This window comes from Phyllopteryx taeniolatus, chromosome 11, assembly GCF_024500385.1.
Source record: "Phyllopteryx taeniolatus isolate TA_2022b chromosome 11, UOR_Ptae_1.2, whole genome shotgun sequence".
NCBI lineage: Eukaryota > Metazoa > Chordata > Actinopteri > Syngnathiformes > Syngnathidae > Phyllopteryx > Phyllopteryx taeniolatus.
In genome coordinates, this window is record NC_084512.1 from 27,156,492 (window position 1) to 27,174,429 (window position 17,938).

General features: G+C 42.6%; 1 long non-coding RNA gene across 1 annotated transcript in view; it reads left to right on the forward strand.

Moving 5' to 3' along the window:
* The window catches only part of LOC133485778 (uncharacterized), a 45,480-nt gene that overhangs the window by 6,332 nt on the left and 21,210 nt on the right, over positions 1–17,938 (forward strand). The window lies entirely within an intron of this gene.

The following is a 17,938-nucleotide window of genomic DNA, read 5'->3' on the forward strand; positions in this document are numbered from 1 at the left end:
TCCATCAGAAAAAAATTCATTACGATGGTATTTTTTGTGAGCCTCCGAATATCGTAGTCGTCTATGACACTTGTGTTCTCTTGAATCGGTGCTGCGCAATTTGGGTTAGAGCCGTGCCTCCATGTTTCCCAAAACACGTTGGACTTGATTTCCTTTTACACACTAGGAAGCAGACGCGATGAAAGGAGACGGTTATGACAGGCAAACAAAAGGTGGCAGAGTGGGAAGAAGCTGCACTCTACAAGACACTCCAGAAAAAGCGAGTTGTGGAAGCAGTGTTTTTTTTTTTTTTTTTTGACACAGATGCTTTGTGATCGTCTTCGCCGCATCATCCCGTCTCCTCCCAGGGGGGGCTTCGCATGTCGCTTTGTTGCTCTATTTCGGTCACGGCGGTGCGGAGATGTAAGTCGAAATGACGATTTGGCAGCGTGAGAGACGAGACGGGCCCGGGTGGGTCAATAACCTCATCGACTCCCCCCGCCCCCGCCCCCCCCCCCCCCCCCCCCCCCCCCCCCCCCCCGATCACGTTCAACGTGTCGTGCCATTGAGTTCTGTTCAAATGTCACGGCTTCACTAACATGCATCAATGTCGTATTATATGAAAGACAGGCTCGTGCAGTAAATACAGTGGTGCCTTGACTTGACTCAAATCAACTTTCCCCATTGAAATGAATGGAAATTCTATTAATCCGTCACAGGGCCCCCCCCAAAAACACCAACACTACGTAATGTATATAACGCGTTTTATAATTTAGAAACCATATAATAAAATAGAACGTAAAGTTATCCACAGTTTTTCCTTGCTTGCAAAATTTTTCTCACTTCACCTTCACTGAACTTTCACTTTTTTGGGGCCTTTTTGAAGGTAGAAAAGACTTTTTGCCATATATGTTACAACTGTCTGTATGAACCGATGAACGGACCCCTCACCCAGTCGGTAGGCAAGTTGATCACCTCTCTTATATTATTAATTGATTGTCCACTCCCAAAAATACAACATCCAACTGGTAACATGAACGTCTTTTTTGTGTGTATTATACTGTCCCCAAGTGGCCAAGGTGGGCACAACAGAAGGAGCAGCACGAATGTCCATTAAACTTAAATAAAAAAAAATGTCGCAAAAACACTTTAATTCTTTACATTTCATTTCATGATGCCATTACAATTGCGTGACTCCATGGAAACGAGGCTAACTAACTACTTAGCATGGCTCTTTGCCTCAAACGACCTTGAGGAATCCGATGCGGGTGTTCCACGTCTGTGCACCCCCCCCCCCCCCCCTCCGCGGCGAGCATAATTTAACGAATTCCCCCCCGACCGGCATTAGCGATGCGCGTCGGGTCGCTCTGCTCGACCCGAGCCGTCACACGAGCAGCGTGTGGCCAAAGAACAAGAAGCGGGAAAAAAAAATAAAAGTCTAAAAATGGATGTATTTATTTTTTTTCTCAACACGAGGTGAGAACAAGCGCAGAGTAAAATGAAAGAGAGAGTTTGACAACCCCGAGGAGACAAAGAACAACGCCGGCTCATCTAACCTCAAAGTCGTATTTACCAAAGCGTTAGGAAGAGGAGGAGGCGAGCGCTGATAAAACGATGTTTACGTTGGGAATAAGCTCGGCGGAGGCGCCAAATAGACGACGTGCGTAATCTTCACAAAGGCAAAGTCGACTTTCAAGACGAGCCGGTGATGAGAAAAAATGGCAGCGGAGGTAATGGAAAACGACAACAAATACACAGTTTGAGTCCGGAAATTCAGTTTTTGCAAAGACGATAACGCCCACATTGGATCGGCTCGGTTCGAGAGCTACGGTGAACCCGGCGCACCGCCGCGACAATCCACAAGATGTCGGCAAAACACTTTTTCCCCCCCAATCGACAAAGCTACGACCTGATTAATTGAAGTTCCTCCCTTCAGGTCGACATAGTTCTTTGGCACCAAGACAATATTTGTATCTAATTGGCAAATGCCGAACCGTGGCTTAGTGAGCGACGGCGGGACCTCTGACTCCGGTTGGCCGTCTGTTTTTGTCTGCTCCATGCTCCTTGCGAGTGTTTTCATTCTGGTCTCTGTCGCAGTCATTAAACAGCTGACTGTGGTTCTCTTTTTTTTTTTTTTTCCCCCTTTCACTTGACATGAAGCTGAGCCAGAGTTTCGCTTCCAACCCAAAGCATAAAATGGCCAAAGCGAGGGCTCCCAACTCGGAATGTTGGATTATTTGCGCAGGCAGTTGTTGACAAAGTGGCGAACGTCGCGCCGTCCTTGCTCGTGAACAAACTCAACCTTTCGGGGATGGCCCCCTTTTACTGCTCACCTGTTTCCAGTTAAGCCGTCCACCTGTGGAATGTTCCAAACAGGTGTTTTTTTCAGCATGCCTCAACTTTTCCAGTCTTTCGTTGCGCCTGTCCTGTTTTTATTTACAACATCCCGACTTCACTGGATTTGGGATTTGCATTTCCCTTCCTGTTTGAAAATGGAAAAACACACCTTATCTTAAGTATGCCATTTTTGACGCCTTGCGTCAAACAAGATCATTGTAAAAAATACTGTCACCTGGATGCAGAAGCTTTAAAAAGAAGTGTTAAGAAACAGAAAGCTCCATTTTCACCGGCTCATTTTCCGGCTCAACTTCCCCGTCAAGCGAGCGTTGCCTCCATCCTCTTCAGCTTGTAGACCTGATTTTTTTGAAAGGTGCTTCCATATTTGCTCGGCAAACAAACGCGGCGTAATGAAACATGCAGCTTTTTGTCTCGCTTGAACCAAGACGGATTCTCGTCACGTTGGACCGAACGTGACTGGTATTTCGATCTTTTTGCTCGTGCATTTCGGGCAGGTGTGTCCAATTTTGTTCACTGGCTTTTCCTAATTTGTCACCGCGTCCGGAGGGAGCGCCTGCCTGCGGAATGAGGGGAAAACACTTTTTTGTTTTTGTTTTTTTTTGTTTAAAGACAACCGAGGGAGGCTAAAACATGTCCTAATTCACAGGCAAATGAAAATAAACTTGTCTTTTTATGAAACATGTCCCCCCCCCCCCCACCCCCAAAAGTATAAATGAATACAGTCTGACAATGGAACACAATGAGCGGGGAATGAAGTAGGTGATAAACATCAGGATTATTATTTTTGTCGCAGTGGCTTTGCAGATCCTGTTAAAGCTACAAATCAAATCCATCACGCTCAGAGGATGACAATTAATCTGACCACATTACTCCGCAAACGCACGGGATTACGGCAGAACGTCTTCTGGCTTCTGGCTGTCCTGTCGCGGAGATAAAACAATCAACGCCCAATGGGGACGACAACAGACGTGGGGCTGAGTGTCGCGCCCCTTCCATCTGGTGCGGGGCAAACGCGTCACCGCAGTAAAAGCCCACGCTGGAAATTGACAGTTTTGCTCATCGGGAAGAAAACCTCCCAGGTTGGAAGGTTGCGCCAGCGGAGATTGCGTCGTGTCGCCTCTGTCGGGCTGCAGAAGAAGCTTCAACAGTTTGGAAAAGACTTAGAACGTAACGATTCCTTTATTGATTAGCGAGCCGATTCCTTATGGATTTTCTTATTGATTCTTGTTGCGTGACGGAATGAAATAATACATATTTGGTTTTGTTTGCTGTATCTTCTACTTTAGACAGAAGATACAGCATAACCGGTATACGCTTCTAATCTGTAATGTATCCTTAGAAAAAAACAATTATGCGGGGACTAAAAACCTTCATGCCGTTTTTTTGTGTACCTTACAAAATATCAGCATGCCTTTTGAAAATTGTCCAATTCCATTCTTATTGGTCCAGAGAATCTCAATATTAATATATCCGTCAATATATTTTTTAGACGTCCACTTTTTTTAGAAACTGCCACCGACACAGCGAATCGGGGGAGCCTACCGAGTTGAATGCTGTGACGGCCGGCTCTCAACACCCGCTCTTCCGTTATTCTCGCCGTGACGCGAGCCCAATCAGAGCCCGGAACTTTAAGCGGCCTCGCCAGCAGCGGCGCTCGAGTCGACGCGCTGGCCAATGAGCGGAATCATCAGACGGGCGAACAAGCCATTCTGAGGAGTCAAATGACTTTTTACCGGATTTCAGTTGCCGTCCGTCTGTAGTAGTGGGGTTGTTTGGCTGATGGTGCCGCGGATGGGCTCTCTTGTAGAGGAACTTGGCTTCAAAAGCTTGGAAAATCCGTGTAAGTCTCAATGCTATATGCAATTTGTTTCTATGTTTCGCTACTTTTGGCGAGCTGTGGTGCTAGTAGTAATAGTAGTGCTGCGGCAACTTTTTCGGGGTGTTGAATGTGGAGGCGTGCCCGGTATCGTGACCACGGGGTGTGTATATGACGTATACATTTGATTGGAAGTTGAGAAGTTGAGCGAGGCATCTATCTCCCGCCGTCTCCTTCTTCTCTCTTCTATCTGTCTTGCGCGTCCGTCCCTCATCTCATTTCATCTCCTCTTGCCTCTCAGCTCTGGTCGTCGTCCGCCCTAATGTTGCTGTCAGTCATGCTGTCGCTCGCTTTCCAAAGGCTTCATTTCCCGCCCGGGATTCCATTAGCCGCCGCTTTCACCTGCTGGATTAGCTCCCTCTCTCGCTCCCCTTGTCGCACGTCCCGGATACACCAGACGTTCTCAGTGGTGAAAAACGTGCACCGTGCCCTCCGTTCCGCTCTCACTAATGTGCACGCCTGACATCTTGATCACAATTTGGGATTTGTATTCATAGTATGAATAATCTATGTGACATCGAGCTCATTCCGAAAAAACAATGTCACCTTCTGACTGGAGAAAATTAGTTCCTTTGAACCAAAATGGTCAACCGGCAGTGCATTTCATGGCAAAGGGTTTTCAGTGATTTTCGTGCATTCTGTCACGATGAACGTGTGCCAGATTTTGTGGCAATTGGAAGCACTCGTTCGTGCCAGAGGCGGTGAATTCGGATAAAACAGCCAAACGGCACCATTAAACCAAAATGGACGGCTACGTGTTCATTTCACAGGATAGGTTCCATCAGGATTTTCGTGCAGCAAACGTGCATGCGGGATTTCATGTTATTTGGACACACTGGTGCCAGATGCAGTGAATTGAAGTTAAATGACCAAAAATGACCACCTTTCAACCAAAATGGATGACTACTACTTCATTTCACAGCGTAGTTTCGCCAGTGATTTTTATACATCCTGTCATGATGAAACATGCATGCAGGATTTGGTGTCAATTGGACAAGCTGGATACGGAGATTTTTTTTCATTTTTACATACTTATTTTATTTATATATATATATATATTTTATTTTTCTTCCCCATGACACTAGAGGGGCCCTCAAAATGGCCGACGAACCTTCCGTTTCTCAGCATAGGTTCTCTGTATATTTTCTTGCGTCTTCATGCGTGCCGAATTTGGTGTCAATGGGATGCACTGGTACAGGATGTGGTGAATTACGGCAAAAGTGTCAAAATCCCAGAAAAATGGCAGCTTCAACTCAAAATGGCTGACAACACGTGCGTTTGACAGCAGCGATTCAATACAGATTTTTTGTGCGTCCTGTCACGATGAACACGGACGGGTGCAGGTCAATCGGACGCACTGGTGCTGGAGACGAAGATTTTCTAACAGTCAAGCGGGCCTGGAAAAGGTCAAAATCCGGGAAAAAATGGCGTCTTCAAACCAAAATGGCCAATGAGCCGTGCCGTTTCACAGCACAGCTTTTCTATAGATTTTTGTTGCATCCCGCCACGTGGCAAATCTTGTGTTAGTTGGACGCACGGGTGCTGGATGCAAATGTTTGCGTGTCATCGTGATTCATTTGCTTTCTCCGGCGTCTGTCTGATTGTGCTTTGATGCATCAGCTTTGTGGAGATCAAGAGCAGAAAGGACACCCCGGGGAGCCATTGACTTTTTTTCAACTTAATATCGCTCTGTTATTGGAGCAATTTTTTTTCTCCGAAAGCGAGCGGCCGAGGGAACTTTTCCTCCCAAGCTCCATCATGTGGAGTCTCCACACTCGCACGCCACGTGTTTCTCCTCAAGTTGATTATTTTTTTTTTTACACTTGATGCTCAGATTATTATGATTCACAGCAAATAATAGAGAAATACGCTAATAATAGATTGGTGCCTTTAGTGGTCATTCCACAGCCTTTTGTCTTGTTTAAATCCAAATTTGACTGCACACGGATTTTTATTTGGATCTGGATCTGGATCTGCCTCACCCTCTTTAGGTATTTGGCTGGGGCTGCCCTCCGAGCTGCCTCCTCGTCGTGCTTGCCATTTGCCTGTGGAATTCCAAGGTGTTTGTAGCTTTGCTGCACATCTGTTATGCTGCGCTCAGGTAGTTCGATCCCTTCGGTTGTGATTATCTTCTCTCGTCTAGATCTCATTCAACCCCACACTTATCTAGTCCGAATGACATTCCGATGTCATTGCTGCATAAGCTCGGCTGATTGTTGTTCTCCACTTCTGAACCTTGCTCGACGTAGCAATCCAGAGTGATAGCAACATCAGGACAAAGGAACACGAAAAGATTGAAAAACACCAAGGACTGAAGGAAGAACTAGAGAAAATGTGGATGGTGAAGGCATTAGTGGTGCCCGTAGTGATCGGTTGGTAACCCCCCCAACCTGGGAACAGCTAAGATCCTGCGCAGAACCCTCAAGATCCCAGGCCTCTGGTACAGACTTGAAGGGGGTACCACCCAGCTGGGTGATATTTATAATACATGTGTACTTCATTTTTGCCACAGTAACTTGGGACTTTTTGGAAACTTGAAGGTTAAGGCTCGAGTCTTATTGCAAGTCACCCACATACTGTATGCGACTTCGTCCCACCGGCGGAAAATAGTGTTTGTTGTGTCTTTTGTGTCTTTCGTGTGTGTTGCTCGTAATTGATCAGCGGCCAAGTAGCTATCAGCGCACTAGCATTATGATTATGCCGCCGCCGCCGCTGTCGTTCTATAATTCATGAGCGTGATTACGCGGGAGCAGATTACACGCTGACCCCATTGCCTTTGCTTCTTTGCGTTACCTCAGCTGCAATTCGGATGTGGGAGACGGGCGAAAGACTGAAGCGCTCCGCGTGCCATCAATCTCGCGGATGTGCAATAATAGCTCGGGATGCAACGGCGTGGCCCCGATAACGACGTCCCCACCGTGTCGTTCGAAAAGCAGAACGGTTAACGCGTATCTCTCACATACTGTTTGGGTCAAATTTGGCCCCCTTTTGACAGCTATATATAAAAAATTAAAAAAAGCCTAAATGTCATCGTTTCACCCTTAAATTTGATGAGGTTTCCTAAAGTGACCCAAAATACACAAAACTACAAATATTTCTCGTGGTTGTTTATTTCTATTGTGGGATGTGATGATGAATAATCGGCGAAGGGAGTTTCAAATTCGAGTTAACTAGTTTTTTTTGGCTTCTCCAATCCTGTGCGTGGAAAAGAAGAAAATTACTTTTTGTATTTTTGCCTTTTTTTTTTTTATCTATTTGTGCCAATTTCTTTTTCCTATGCCTTATTTTTTTGTAAGATATATTTTTCAAAAATAGTTTTCTTTGTTTAATCATTTTGTATTTTTCTTTGAAATATGTTTTACTTCTTTTGCAATATTTACATATTCTAGCTCTACAGATAAATTTAATTATTTTCTGTTTTTTAGTCAAATTTTATTTTTAGCATTTTTGTCAAATATGTTAATTTAGCCTACATTTATTATTGTCTAATATGGATGTATTTTTTGCATCTTTTTGTACAATTCATCTAATATTTTTGTATTAAAATTCTTTTTATTTTTTTGCCAAAACACGTTTTCTAAGAGTGTCTTAATAAAAATAAAATAAAACAAATGAAATTTTTATTTTTATCAAATGTTCGTATTTTTTCCAAATACTTTTGCATTTGATCTAATATATGTTTATTATATTGTTATATGGCTGTCTTTTTCCCTAATCTTTTTGTATCATTCATCTAACTTGTGTGTGTTTTTAATATTATTTTTACATTATTTATTATTATCTTATATTTTCGCCAGCCAATCGCAGGGCACAACAAACAACCATTCGCACTCACATTCACACCTACGGGCAATTTAGAGTCCTCAATCAACCCAATGAAATACAATACAAATGAAATTTCATTAAGCATAAACAAAACATATTTCATAAAAATGAATGAAAACAAATTAAATAAAAATCTATATGAATAATAAATAAACAAAAAATATGAATTCAATGAAATGAAATAATTGAATAAAACAACTAAATCATTGAACATTGTTTACTGAAATGCTGCAAATTAATAAAAATAAACAAAACAGATGTAATAAAAATGAATTAAAACATAATTGATGATGTTCTTTGATGATAAAGAAGATCTTTATATTACAATTTGTATTATTTAGTGGAACGATTGTCCAATTGTCGTCAGGAAATGCTCTTCTGATGGGTTGAAATTGCTTTGCTTTAGCGCCACCTGCTGCTGTGGCATGCACTTGATGGACCAAAGTGCATCAACTACTCCTTGAAAAGTGCAACTTTCAATACTTTCGCTACCTATCTTGTGACGTGTGGGGGCGTTGAATTCATTCGCTTACATGCTTGCTAAAATGAGATTAGGAGGTGAGCCAGTTTGACACATTATTCATTAACCTTTACATAGTTTTCACTTTCCATGTTACATGTTACAAGCCATAACTCAAATTATGAACTACGTAGCTTTTCAAAATATATTCATAGCCTATCTGACTTTGTGTCATTAAAACTCATTCACTGCCAGCCTTCCCAGTCAACATGGATATTTGACTTCTAAATGCGTCAATGGCAGCGAATGTGTTTTAATGTTTTACGCCACATTTATTTTACCACACCAAAATAAAATGCACGATCTTAATATGAAAAGTAAATCCGCAATAGGCGAACCGCGATATAGCGGAGGAGGTCCCGCAGTATTTTTACGACGGTCGAAGAGATCAAATTGGACGCGAGCGGTACGTGAGGGTTCGAGTTTATTCAATAAGCTGGTCTCCTTGAACGTCGGAGGACAACTTTGTGGAACGACGTCTTTCTTCTTCTAACTTTGCCCATGATGAAGCGCCCTCCATTAGACAAGACGCAAATGCAAAATCATCCAAAGTAATGGATGGAGTCGTGTTTCCGCCGCAGATAACAAAATGTATCACGGGGCGATTAGGATGCCGAGGCGCGCTCCAGTCAAGTTAAGAGCTCCTCACTCCACAGGAAGTCAAAGGAAGTCGTTCGGTCTTCTTTTTTCCCCCCCCTTTCTCTCGCCCGCTGCCGCAAGGTTGTCGTAATGAAGGCTGTTTTTCAGCAACGTCTTTTTCTGCAGTGCTGAGAAATCACCTGGTGGCGCTTGAGAGCTTATCGGAATAAAGGAGACGCTTATCGGCGGCTGAATAAATGTCTCCACAAGGGGGCGATGTTTTGACCACCAAATCGAGTAACACTAGCAAAAAGAAAAAAAAAGGGTTTCAAGCCTTGGGTAGGGTTTCAAACAAAGGTTATGGTTTTCAAATTTGGCTTTCAAGTCAGGGTTAAGGTTTCAAATTAGGGTTAAAATTCAGGGTGATTGGGTTTCAAATTAGGGCTTTAAGTGTGGGTTAAATTTCATGTTAGGGTTTTAAGACAGAGTCGAGGATTCAAATAGGGGTTATGGTTTTCAAATTAGGGTTTAAAGTCAGATTTATGGTTTTAACTTTGAATTTCAAAACAGGGTTGTAAACCTGGGTTAGGTTTCAAATGAAGCCGTAGTTCGGGTTTCAAACAACGGCAGGGATTAAAAAAAAAAGGTTAAAACCCAGGGTTAGGGTTCCAAGGTTTGGTTTCAAATGAGGTTGGAGTAAGAGTTTCAAAGCCAGGATTCAAATCAAGGTTAGGGTTTTAAGTTTGGGTTTCAAATTACAGTTACAAGCAAAGGTAAACTTTCAAATTAGGGTTTGAAACTCGTGTTAAGGTTAAGTGCTAGGGTTTCAGGTTAGGGTTTCATGGTTAGGGTTAGGGTTTTGAAGTCGTGTTTGAAATTTGAATTTCAAACTTGAATTTCACACGTTTTTGGGGTTTCAAGGCACAGTTCGGGTTAGGATTTCAAACAAAGGTTCAAGTGTCAAATTAGAGTTTGAAACTTGGGTGAGGTTTTAAATTAGGTTTAGCCTGCATGGGTTAGGTTTCAAAATCGGATTTTAACGACATGGTCAGGGTTTTGAACTTGGTTTAAATTTGTGTTTTCAAGTTAGGGTTTGAAGATGTCCAATTTGGGTTTGAAATCAGGATTGGAAACCTGGGTTACGCTTTCAAACAAAGTGTAGGAGTTAAAATTAAGGTCTCAAGTCAGTGTTAGGGTTGCAAGTTTGGGCGTGTTTCAAGCCCTCGGGTACGGTTTCAAGGTTTTCATCGTCGGGAACGAAGGTTTGATTTTGCTCATCCGCACAAACTTCGATGCTTTCTAATAGTGTCGTAAACGTCGCAAATAACGCCCTCGCCCCGACGGCGACCCAATCCGAGAGGCCCAATCACGAACGGAAGGTAGATTCCACGCACTCCGTTTCTTACACGCACGCACACAAAGTGCGCCATCCGTCCTTTTGAGTGTGTCTCCTCGCGTCCTATTATGCGAGGATTTTGCTGGCGACGGGAACGTGAGCGTCTAATTATGCGCAGACGGACGCCTTCCGACGCCGGCAAACGAGCGCATTTGCCGGTGGACAAATCATTTTAACCCTGACAAGAAGAGGGGGACATGTTGCAACCCTAATTACAATCACAGGCCAGCAAAAAGGCAAACACACACACACACACAAATGTGCTGTGAGGCCACTTTAGCATTTGGAGAGAGTAAAAACATTCTTTTTTTCTTCTTCTTCTTCTTGCGCTTCCCTTTTGTGGCTGTGCGCTGCTCTTTTCGTGGCTGTCAAAGCAAGTTACACGGACTGCTGGGAGATTTGTGCTGCTTTGCTAGGTTTTTTTTTTTTTTTTTTTTTTTTTTTTGTGGGTGTGTTATTGTTGCTGTTTTTTTTTTTTTTTTTTTTTTTTTTTTTTTTTTTTTTTTTTGTTGTCCCCGACCAGCCGCCGGAGCAAACCAACACAACACAAAAAAGAAAAGTGTTGACATCGTGGACGAAGCGCTCGGTTCGACTCGTAAACAACGATGCGGAAATGTGCGTGTTGTTTTTGTGGTTTTTCCAGGGAAGAAGACACAAAGTCTGGAAAATGATCGTCCTCAGAAAAATTGAAATTGAGTTAAAATGGAGAACAGGCTCCATTGAAAGATACGTTTGTGTCCTATGACGTGCGTTTAACCACCAGAATTCAAAGGAGACCAAAGTTAAGGTTTCAAATGAAGGTCTCATGTCAAAAATTTGGCCTTGAAATTTTGTTTGATTTGCGCACACACACGCGTACACGTGCGCACACACAAACACACATGGACACAGAACAACACGCAGACACACAAACACTTACACAAACACGTATAAACACGCGCGCACCACACTTTCTGCTGTTAATTTTGCATCGGTTGTCAGTGATGGATGATTCGCTGGCTAATGGTTATAAATGCATTAACATAAATTGCACGCACACACACACGCACGCACACGCAGGCGCACTCGCACGCCCCTTCCTCCCCTCCAAGCGTAATCTTCTCAGCGTCCTTCCGATTCAATTTGCCGTCATTACTAAGTCATGAGCCGCCATGTTTACGGTGACGTGCGTTCATTTTTTCCCCATCCGAGGCTCGTTCCGCCGCTCGTCGTGTCTAAAAGTAGCGCCGCCGCGTCGTTAATCACCGACGCGGCCGACTCGCAAACACAACGCCGCTGCTCGCACGACGCGTGCCGAATTGATCGGCCGCCATGTTTGGCGACGGACGTGCTCCTTCGCCGCAGGCCTCGCCCGTAACCCGATGTACGACGCTCGCACTGCGCGGACGCGAAAGGGCCTTTCGGTCCTGAACCTCATCGTCGCTCCATCCGGAACGCTCAAGTTGCTCCGAATCGTGTTTCGCCCCTTTCGCAATGCGTGTAGAAATCGGCATTGACGCAAAATCGAGTGCGACGACGATCCGATCGTTTTCCGAGCGATTTTGCTGGTGTGTAAGCTATCGCCCCGCAGAGGTGGGTAGTAATAAGCGACATTTACAACTTGTTGGATTGCCACCTACTTATTTTGATTGATTATTTTAGTTTCGAAGAAACGCTATTTTCACGCCGTCAAATTGCGCCACATTTCACCCGCTACTGGTATTTGTTCTTGCTTGCACCGTCTATGTAGTTTTGCCACAGACTTCTGTTTCACTGATCCAACGTAACCACAATTAAGATTTGACGACATTTTGTACCCACTGAAATGGAACATCGGACACACTCGCGCCTCTGTTGACATTTGCGCCACCAGGAGGCTACGAACAACAATGTGACTGAGGGGGATTATTTACTGAGTGAGTAAGATGAAATAAGGAAACCAAATGCATTTGAAAGATCCCATGAAAATAAGCAAATTCATTAAATTACCTCAATAAATCAAATGTCACAATGTAATTACGCAATAGTCGTCCAAGTAATAATTTTGTTCAAAGACAAATGATTATATGTTCACAAAATAGTATACATAATGTAATTAGTATGGGAAAAAAAATACATTTTTGCTTTAAATTGCTGACAGAATACAGATGATCTAAAATTAATTAAACACATGAAATACATCTTAAAAAGACATGAAATAATGAACATTTCCAAAGAGATCAAATGAATTAATTTAAAGGCAATATAAATTCAATTGAATAAAACGTGCACTCAAATTAATCCAATATTGTATTCGGTCTTGCTTTAAATTGCTGAGCTCGCTTGTTTTTTGCCGTTATCTCCCTTCGTTCAAGTAAGTTGCACTCGCAGCTATCGACTTGCTTTCGACCAACCGTGAACACGAAAATAAAATGACAACTCGGCGAGGTCCGATTTTCGTCAGAAAGTCTGAGCGTGTCCAAGCTTCGCGCGAACCAATCAGCTGCTCTTGACGCCTCGCCGTGTTCGCTTTTGTCTTATTTCACCGCTCTTTATTTTGAGTGTACGTTGGCGCTTTCAACGCTCGTGTCATCGCGTTGGCCTGCCCTCGGCGTTTGGTTGCGTTCGCGTTGTTTCCCCTGCCTCTTTTTCTGCTTCACTTGTAATTCAGCGGCATCGCGGGTCCTCCCGAAATTAATCTGAACCGGCACAATGAGTTTAGATGGCATTACATATGCAAACAACAGTCAGATATTAAAAAAGACGGCACAAAGCAAAAGCGAGGCTCAGCGATGGCCTGATGAATGACGATCAAATTTGTTTGTTGTATTTCCGTTGTGTGTGCGCTGCCGCTGCTTGGGGAAATGAAACACGCGCGATTAATCTATGATCACATGTTCTCGCGTGCCGTAATATGATTTTATGGCATTATTAACATGCAGTCATTATGAGCAGTGTGCGGTCTTGCAGCTATTTTACACTCTGAGGACTCCAGCTTGTATTGAGAATTGGGCCCAGAGGTTACATTACCTTTTTTTTTTTTTTTGGACACTAATAAACCAGCCATATGTAACTAGGGTTGCAAAATTTTCAAAGTTGGAAACTTTCAGTTGGAATTTATGTGACTAAACCGGAATATACAAACCTGAAGATTTATGGCATTTATGGGCATTTATATTCGTCAACTGGAATCCAATTGTTTACTGCCATCGACGTACATATCCGTCAAAGTATGTTTTTCAACTGGCGTGGAAGAGGGTCTCGCCCAGCTCGTCTGTGAAATTGAGTGTTGTAAAACCACTGTAGCGACTAACAGTTCCCTGTAGATGGCAGCGTTGTATGGCTTTGGATTTGAGATCGGGACGGGTTTTGAAGAGAAGATAAAGATTAGGGGCGAATCTCGGCAATTCTGGGGGAGAGAAATTCCAACACGTTGGAAGTCGGATATATTTAGTCACTTCACCCTCTAACACAGTATGTACAAGTACAAAATACCCCAGCTTAACTTCACGTGGAAACTTTCTGAAAGTTTCCACCCCTTTCAACCCTACATATAAAGTGCTTATCGACTAATTTTCAATACAGTAAATTAACAGTTAAAAAAATGGCCTATTACAGTACCGTTCTTTAAGAATCACTGATGTAGGCAATTATGCATTTCTTTTTTGAATGTTCACCATTCACACACAGCGGGTCTTGGTATCAAAAAATGAGAGTTCACTGCACAAAATATATGAAAAAATGTATCCATAAATGAAACATAGACAAAATGCTCCAAATCGTAGGAATTTTCTCGTAACTTTCCAGAAACTTGAGGCACATTTTGCAAGGTAACAACTGTTGCCAAAACTCAAAGCCAAAGGTGCGCTTGGCTCATTGCCAAATGACTCTGCATTCGTTGTAAAATGCAGCGAGCCGCCGCCGTCCATCAGGGTCGCTCGCCGGTTTGTCGTCGACCTCGTTAGCATCCGCCAGCTTTTGGAGAAAAGACGCGGCCGCCTGCTAATTAGCGCCCTCGGCCAGCTCGACCTTTACACAGAAAGGCTACGTTGTCGCCTCGGATGAAAAACGTCACATTTTTTATTTTTTTTTAAAAGCCCTTTTTGATTAGCTTTGTAATTGAATTAAAAGTTTAGCACAGGACGAACACGCCGAGTCAGCGCGGCCCGTAAAGTCGGCCCGCTGACCGGCCGAGGTCATTAATTCCAAAACGAATCCATTTTTTAAATCGAAAGTGACGTTTTTGTGGTAAGTGTGGTATTTATTCGACAGAAGCGTAAATTGCGGGCCCGGAATGAGACGCAGATAAAGCCTCGCTGTAGTTTGTAGTTAACGAGTGAAGAAGTTGTCGAAAGCAAGGATTCTCAACTGGTGGGTCGGGAGCCAAAAGCGAGTCGCGGATCAGTAACAAGCGGGTCGCCAACAGCTATTAAAAAAAAAAAAAAAATAATCTATCGATTTTACCTATTTTTTTCCCTTTGCATACGTACCACATGCTCGAGTTTATGACCACACTTTTACATTCCATATGTTTATAAATAACCTCTTTAGTGTCATTCAATATTTTTTTTCCCCCCGTCGAGGGCACGGTAGCAAGGCGTCGGGTGATTTACGCCGCGCGATTAGCTGATGAGCGGCGAAGCCCTCCAGCCAATTGTGAGAGGAGTGGAGATCATCACACATGCTTAGCCGTTTAATGGGAATATGCTGGATAAGAATTTCCTCATCCGGAAAAACAAACTGAAATGATTAATGGGAGGTGGTCGGGGGAGGCAGGGGGCAGAATTAGCATCGGAGACGTCGACTGTTGGAATTTACTGAATAATTCAACATGTTTCTTCTTCTTACTATCTCCTCCAATGTGCTGCGCTATCAACATTTACATTCCTCATCTGTAGCTTTTTAACGATGCCGCCATCGGACGTCAACCATTCTTCAAGAATTCTTCCAATCTGCAGTTTTCGTAGTTTTGTAATCGACGACATTTTAAGTGGGCAAAAAAGAGAAAAATTCCCGCCACTCTGTCTTCATTGAAGTGGATATCGGCAAAATAGTTGGTGATTCCGAAAGTTCTCCTAGAAACTTTGAATTTGATGTACATGTATGCAATTTGCGGGGGGATGCGGACCGGGCCGGACCGCCAATCGCGAAAACCGACGATAACTGACTAACATTATAATTGCATTGGAAAGATTTTTATTTTTTCAAATTAAAAAAAAAAAAAAAAAAAAAAACATTAAAAATGAAATAATTGAATAAAATAGAAAAAAACGATTTTTTTTTTTTTTTTAAATATTCACAGATTCACCAAACCGCAAGTATGACTTGATGTCATTTGGTGCAAATCAATTTTTTGACCTTGTTACTAATCAACTTTTATGTCAAACGATCTCCCTGAGTTCAAAGTTGACTGCCAGCAAACAGGGCCGACCGGAGCCAACGTGGCGCCCGCCTCCATCGGCCATTTACGAAAAAAGTCAAAAAGCATTCTTTTAAAACATTCATTTTAATTTAAAAGGTAACATGATAAACAATTAAAAAAAAAAAAAAAAAAAAAAAAGCGAAAACATCAAAAATGTTTCCAATTAAGAAATGGTCATGAACAGAACATCTCATTTTGTACTGTGACTCGGAACAGAGTATTCAAAAATAGCCTTGGCTCTCGAGCCACATGCTGCTTCACCTTATTATCTGTGTCGCAGCATGTCCTGGTGGATTCTCATTTCAATTGAAACAGCTCGTCTTTACATTAGCACTGACGCTAACGCAATCGTGATTTGGGGTTGCCACGGCAACGGCGGACGACGCTAACAATTTGCGCGCTGTTATTTTTTAGCTACTGTGTAGCCCTAATTCATATTGACAACACATCAACTGGTGGTGTGACCAATTTCATTTCATTTATTAGCATCAGATGAGGCCGAAGAACAAAGGCACAGTTTTTTAAATTGTTTTAAATTTTTTTAATTAGCCCGCCAAGATGTCATGAGCTAATACGTTCTCATTAGGCACAAATCAACAGCGAAGAGAGCAATGTAGGATTAAATTAGCTGTTCCTGACAACTGAAGGCCGCTATATGTTTTAATTAGGCCGCCAAGAAGGATATACGTTTTAATTAGTGCCGTCTCCCGCGGCGCGGGGCCGCCAGCTTTAAACACTAAAAGGTACAGCGTTAATCAAATGATACTAATTGTTTTCTCTCCCTGGCGTTCCAACTGTCACTGATTTCTTTCTCGCTTTCAGTTTGCTGTTTGGCTTTTAAAAAGCAGACAATCCAAAAAAATCCAAAAGTAAGACTGGCCTACTTTCACGTATTCCCCGGTGACCCGCGAGCTGCAGGTGTTGCGTGCACTTTCATCTCCGGCGTCCCAAAAGGCACATTTCAAACGGCGTGTAACATCTGGAAGCATCTGGACCAGTGAGAGAGAGAATTCAGTACACGGATGACACATTTTGATTCCTTATCGATTATATCTGCGTTGAAATGCACGTGTGCTGTGCAGGACAAGTGCAAAATATATATGTCATCTTTTCAAATAAGAGTGCGTCTGCAGATTTGTGCAAATTTTAGATCCAATGTTGTCTTTTTTCATCTTTCCAAATTTAGTGACTTTAGCATTTAACAAAAACTCGCAACTACAGAAGCGTTTTCCGTCAAAGTCGACCATCCATAAGTCGAGCAGTGATGCTGTCCAAGGTTTACCGTGGTCCCGGCCTACGGCGTTTCATACTTTTCACGTTTTAGCTCACATTTTTTTTTTCCAAAAATCTAATAATTGTGTATTTTCCCATTTTTCCCATTTGTTTCGGGAAATCAAATTTAAATTATTATTATTTATTATTATTATTTTTTTTTAAGTCTCTACAGCAACCTGTTTAGGCAGCAAACTAGTTGTGCACCACCTCCCCCCGTTTCATATTTGTAGCTAGTCACCTAATCAATAATTTTCCAATGCTTACACAATTCAAAGTTGTTCAAAAGAAAAACCTTCGTCCTGTGTACTTCCTGGTTTTGATTTCGACCGCATCCTGTTTAGGCAACAAAACGAGCTGTATGGAACCGCACTCCATTCGCTTTCCATCATTTTATATCGTAGCTAAATACTTTATTAATATATTTACAAAACGTAGGGAATTTTAAATAGTCCTAAAGCAAGTTTTTTGTCCACGTTTACTTCCTGTTTCGATTTGTACTGCAGCCTGTTTAGGCAGCAAACTAGTTGGACGCCACCTTTCAATTTCCATCATTTTATATCGTAGCTACAATATATACCATATTAATATAGTTACAAAACCTACATTGAAATGCTGTCAAATCCCAACTTTCTTTTCCGTTTTCTTCCAGGTTTGGATTTCTACCGCAGCGCGTTTAGGCAGCAAATTAGTGGGGCCTTTAGTGAATTGCTCGCATGTGCTTGCAGTGCATTAATTCCTTCAAGCGATGGC